Source organism: Chamaea fasciata, unplaced genomic scaffold, assembly GCF_029207755.1.
Source record: "Chamaea fasciata isolate MVZ Bird 193981 ecotype frontalis unplaced genomic scaffold, bChaFas1.0.hap1 SCAF_3, whole genome shotgun sequence".
Classification (NCBI taxonomy): domain Eukaryota; kingdom Metazoa; phylum Chordata; class Aves; order Passeriformes; family Sylviidae; genus Chamaea; species Chamaea fasciata.
Window position 1 is genome coordinate 54993143 of NW_027094088.1, and position 6274 is coordinate 54999416.

Below are 6274 nucleotides of genomic sequence, written 5' to 3' on the forward strand. Positions count from 1 at the left end.
AGGCAGACACAAGGTAAAAATTGCTGGTAAATTAGGGGGTGTGGGAAAGGGGTACTTATTGTCTGATGAAAGCTGGGTGGCATGAGATTAGTGGAACACCCCAATTAGCCATACAACGGAAGGGGATGATTTTTAGTATCTGGTTATTTAATATCCATGTATCTCATCTAGTGATTTGTTAAAGCTGTTTTACAGAGCACCCTGAAAGTTGAGGGTTCGGATGTCGGAGATTGTTTTGTGGAAAATGCACTTAAGGACCATGGTGTGTTTCTGTCCCTTGTGAAATGTTCTGTGCATGCCTGGTGAAACCCCAAAGCCACTATCATGGTGTGTCACAAGAAAATAGCTGAAAAGTCAGAGGCATTTCCAATGTCCTCAGCCCTTGCAATGGCAGCCATGTCCTGGTAGTTGACAGGCCTGCCTGTTCTCTTGCAGTCCAGTTGCTGAAGACAATTTTTGTTTCTAAGGTGCATTTTTCTAAATCTTATTTTTTTACAGACAGTAGATTCAGTTCACCTTGGCTAGAACTTAAGTTCATATGCTACTGTAGCTATGAAGATGCTTATCATTTGCTGTGAAATTTGAAATTTGCTCAACAAATGTCAAGAGGAGCTCCAAATCAGATTTCATACTGTTGTAAAACCCACCTATCACCTCCCCAGATAGATGTGCTATTTCATCATGAGCAAAATTTCTTTTCTGTGAAACAATTTCTTCTGTTCATCTTGCTGCTGATGACATGAGGCAGTTCAGGCAGCTGTGTTGTTTCTGAAATATGTTTTCTAATACAAGAAAAAAAATGACTTATGGTGCTGGTACTATTTGGAAGAAGCAGATGAGAGCCTGAGGACTGAGGCAGCAAACAAAGCTCAGCACTTTGGAGACAGTGACACGATTGACATCTTCAAAAGAAGATGCGGGAATTTCACTCATTAAGGAGAGAAAGGAAGCCTATCCCATGAGGAATCAGAGAAATGATGAAGCCAGGGTTTGTGTGACAGTGCTATTCACACAAAAACCAGTGTGTGAAGTAGCCCCTGGGAATAAAGTTTAGATGCAGGAAGGCATGGACTGGTTTAGGAGCATGGCTGCTCTGGAGGATTGTAGGGTGACATGGTTGGGCCACAGCCCAGGCAGGACTGGACAGCACATCAGCTGGCATCTGGCACTAGCTTAATGACACAAGGCAAGAGGATCCCACCGTGAGAAAAAAGAGGATGAAAAACAGCCTTAGTTCCCAAGTTCCATTTGTTTCATAGACACCACCTGGCAAGGTAAGTAGAGCATCCAGACATAGCAAACCATGTCTTGGTGTCAAGGCAGGATGGGAAGGTGACACAAGAGAAACTGCAGTAGGTTCATTCCCAAAGACATATTTGTACATATATGTACAAATATGCTGCAATAGGTCAGCTCCCTGGGCCTGAACTTTGGACTGTGGCCTGAACCACGATGCCACTTTTGGCAATCTTCACAATTCAGTTTCTCCAGCCTTCAGTCTTCCAGTGATTTTGCTGCGTTGGAAGACATGAAATCCTACTGTGTGGATTCATACCTTCCCTGATATACCATCTACCTCCTGGACAGGAAACAGTGATAATTCTGTTTATAGTTCAAGAGAAGCTACAGAGACATTGCACAACTGCCTAGAAAGACAGAGCTATCTCTGGGATCTTATGCCACCTGTAGCCTCCCAGAGTTTGACAGTAAAATGACTTTGGATGAGGGTCTTTGCAACAATTTTGTGCTTCTACTTAGTCTGTTAAAATTTACAATAAAAACAGAAAAATAACTATACACAAACCTTTATTCAGTTCTTAATGTAGCATCCAATTAATTCCACTGCACCAAATTCACCTTTGGCATTAGCTGAAGAAAGGGATATAGTTTTTTCTTTGATTCAGTGGAAGTTTGGAATAATTTGCAGCTGCAGCATCAGGCTAAATTCCTAAATGCTACATTAGTGAGGAATATAAAAGTAGTACAGATCAAGATGAAAGAGAGACATTTATTCTGTATTGCTTCAAATAATCCTTTTTAATCCAGCAGCCTTTTCTGGAGCACACATAAATTTGCACATACCCACAGATTCACAGACAAAGGTGTTTATATTGGTTGCAATAAAATACTCTGAGGCTGAAAAAAGCCTGCACACTATTGAACACTCGCAATACTTTTTAGCTTCGTAACACTTTTTAGCTTCGTAACACTTTTTATATAACATTTGATTTCACTGTTCTTTTCATCATAAACTTAAAAAAATACTTCTTCTGACACTCTCATTGACATCCCTGCTAAAAGCCCAGCTGCACCATCAAATACATGATCAGAAACTATGCACTTAAAAAGAAGAACCATTTCTACAAAATAGGACAAGAAAGAGGATTGGGGCTGTGTTGGAGAAGAGGCAGCAGTAGTTCCACTGAACTTACACCAGGCAGAAGGTAAAACAGCAACTACAAAGCAGGTGCAGTAATGTTAAAAGGAAAGGTGTGGAGGAGTGGAAAGGGGAAACCTTAGTAAGACAGCCTGTGGAGATAACCACTTATGTGACATTTAAAATGTGCCTTAAGTTTTACTCTGTTATATGTAATACTGATTTCACTGAATTTAACAAACTGCATAATGAATTTACTTATGCTGTTTGCTTTCTTCTTCTCACTCAATTCTAGACTCTGTATTTTATTATTGATGTATGTTAGTTTAGGGCCTGGGAAGAGATTTGCTGAAGTTCTGCCATCATTACCTAAAATCTACCGGAATTAGTGACCTGTATTACTACTTTTAAACCAAAACTCTCGAGAATTTCTTTAGATGGTGTTTTGCTCATCCCTCACAGGCAAATTCACCAGTCCAGTGATTTGAAAGCCAAACCTTTAAGCTACAACCTTCTGTTCAGAGTTCTACACAAGCATTCTGCTAGTCTTTTACCAAGTCCAAGTGATCCCATTCAATTTAAGTGTGGAGGGAGGGTATTCTTGGTTCAATAAGTTGAAATCCCATTATACCTTCACGATACTTCTGTCTAAAATGTCTCTAGTACATATGCATACAGGGGAGACACCTGAATTGGCCATTGCTTCACTTCCTACTGATTGCAATTCCTTTTCTGACTGTTTGAAGACCCCCTGCTATTAAAGAGACTAAAAATTCCAGCTGGTGAAAGGTCTGGAGCACAGGTCCAGACCTTCTCACTTAGGAGAAATGGCTGAGGGAGCTTGCGGGTTTAGCCTGGAGAAAAGGAAGCTCACGGGAGACCTTATCGCTCTCTATGACTGCCAGGAGGTTGCAGCCAGGTGAATGTTGGTCTCCTCTCCCAGGTAACAAAGGGTGGGATGAGAGGAAATCAAGTTGCACCAGGAGATATTCAGATTGGTTATCAGGAAAATTTGCTTCATGCAAAGGCTCGTCAAGCATTGGAACAGGATGCCCAGAGAAGTGGTTATGATCCCTGGAGATATTTAAAAGATGTGTAGATACAGCCCTTGGAGATGTGGTTTAGTGGTGGGCTTGGGAGTGCTGGGTTAATGGTTGGACTTGTTGATCTTAGAGCTCTTTTCCCACCTAAGTGATTCTATGATTCTGTGACTCTACTTCAGCTCAACCAACAGGCAGAATTACAGGTAGTATGTACAGGTACAAGTACCTGTGTAATTCCACTGCTACTTCTACTTTCACACAGTTCATGCAGGGGTTTCTCTGCCACATCTAGTGCATGGTTTTCTTGGGAGAGAAGAAAAGCTTTCCTACTATTATCCCATACTCAACTTCCAAATTACAGAAATGATGATGGCAGTATAAAAGGCAACATGAATGCTCTATCAAATACTTAAAAAAAATTAATCTGTTGCTGTGAAATGAACTGCATTAAGCCAGAGACCATCAGCACAGAGGGAGGTTATAGTTATTAGCAACACCGATGGGAAGCCTCCTGTTCAGAGTTAATGTGGTGATGAAATTCATCTTCTCCATTACCAAGAATTAATGTCAATGCATGAAATTTTGATCCATCCTAAGTGGATACTATGATATGGTCTGATCCTCTCTTGAAAATAAAAGTCTCATAAACATTGTATAATAACTTTTGTGTTAGTCGGTGTTATGATGTTATTATTCTGTTTTTATCTAATTGCATTATGATACATGGAACCAATCTTGATTTGTAAATCTTTCAGAGCAAGAAGTTTTGTCTGCCTTCACCATCAGACCCCTTATCACATTTGGATCTACCAGGTTGTATTTATCCCTCTGACTCAATGTACAAGACTCTTGAGAAGAATGAGTTCTTCTGATGCTGCCCACTGACAGCATTACAAGGGAGGAATAAAATAGATATTTACAGAAAGAGACTGTGACAGTAAATTGATGTGCAGAAACAACGTGATTCATCATTTACATGCGAACAGTTCCCTGCCTGTTCCCTGTTCTTTTGTCTTCCCTTTGAAACATCAGAAACAAGAAAATATCCCAGTGAAGAAATACAAAAAAAGCAATTAAATTTGAACAGCTTGTATCATCTCTGTACTACCGAGTAAACCAAGCAAACATCTAATATAAGAGGTTTGAACATGTACATTCGCAGAATTGGTAAGAAGTGAGAGAGAATTCAGATGATCCTGAACTAAACTGAACCTTGTTCACAAATACACTGCTTCTTTGAAAAACTCAAAAGAAAATAACTAGTTGTTGGAAATCTGTAAGGGGGAAAAAAGGAGAAGAATATGATCCTATGTCAGGTAAAAAGTTCAGCCAAAAATATAAAAAGGCCCAAGCACTTTTGCCCTCACTTTATTTGACAAAAATGTAGTAAATCACTAATCAAGAGAAAAAAATAAAAAGATCAGGAGAAACAGTGGTGGGTCAAATTAGGAACTGGACACCAGTAGCAAGTGAAGTGCTGATCTTATCACCTGGTTTGGAGATTTTAGTACTGACAATTCCCAGATGGTATTCCCAGATGATTTTCCGGGCAGTTAACAGTCCTGACACAAAAGTCATCACTTTGATCCTACACGTTGAAGAAAATGTTTGATGCAAAGCACAAACTGAAAGAACGGCTTTCAGTTTGTTTGTACAAAAAGGCTTTCAAGAGAACATGATCTTAAAAACACAGTTCTGAGAAAATCAAGTAACACAGAAGTAGGTCATTTTAAAAAAAAATCATTGAATGGTTCTTTGGAAAATCAGAGCTAAACTGTTTTTCTTGTAAATTTGGCAAAACACTGACCTAATACAGAAAACTTCTTTGATCAAAAACACCCCAACACACCAAAAGCTGTGAAAAACAAGTAGCAGGAGGACTGTGTCTGCAGGCAACCCACACTGGGGCAGGGATCCACTGGAGGACACCAAATTAACAAGAATTAGCTGAGACTGTTTTGCCCATGACACAATCTATCATTAGTGACCCATTTTTTTATTAATTTGGAGATACAGAAGGGCATGATACAGACTTCTAAGGTTTCTTCCCAATATCCAAAATGAGAGTCAGATGCCTGTAGCACAGGTAAGCCTTTATTAACAACAAAGCCAAGAAAATGGAGACCTCAGCTGTTGAGCTCTCCCTTCCCTTTGTTGAGTGAACCGGCACAAGTCAGCTCAAAGCCAACTCAGCTGCATATTTCTTCTGCTAAAGCATCTGCAATTGCACTCAGCTACAATCCTTCTTCAAGAGAGACAAACTCACACAATAAGACTTGGGTTCATGGAGTCTATATCTGCAGTGGAAAATGTCAGGTCCAGGATGGAGCAGCACCTCATGTTGAGGGGACATTCAAGTAAAAAATCTCTTCAATTTTCCTCTTTCCTTCGTGTAGAAACTCCTTCAAGTAATTAGGGAATTGTCTGATGTAATCACCAAGACATTCTCCATCATATTTGAAGAGTAACGGCTGTCAGGTGTAGTCATAGGTAACTGGAACAAGGGAAACATTGTACCTGTCTTTAAAATGGGTAGAAAGGAGGCTCCAGGGAACCAACACACTAGCCTCAGCTCTGTGTCTGGGAACATCACTGAACTCCTAGAAGTTATATCAATGCACATGGGGGACAGGGAGGTGATTTGGGACAGCCGGTATGGTTTCAACAAGGGCAAATCCTGTCTGACCAACCTTGTGGCCTTCCACAATGGAGTGACTACATAAGTGGATTAGTGAAGGGCCTTGGGCGTCATCTGTCTCCACATAGGTAAGACTTTGGACATGGTCCCCCACAATATCCTTCTCCCTAAACTGGGCACACATGGCTTTGATGGGTGAACTGTTCAATAGATGAG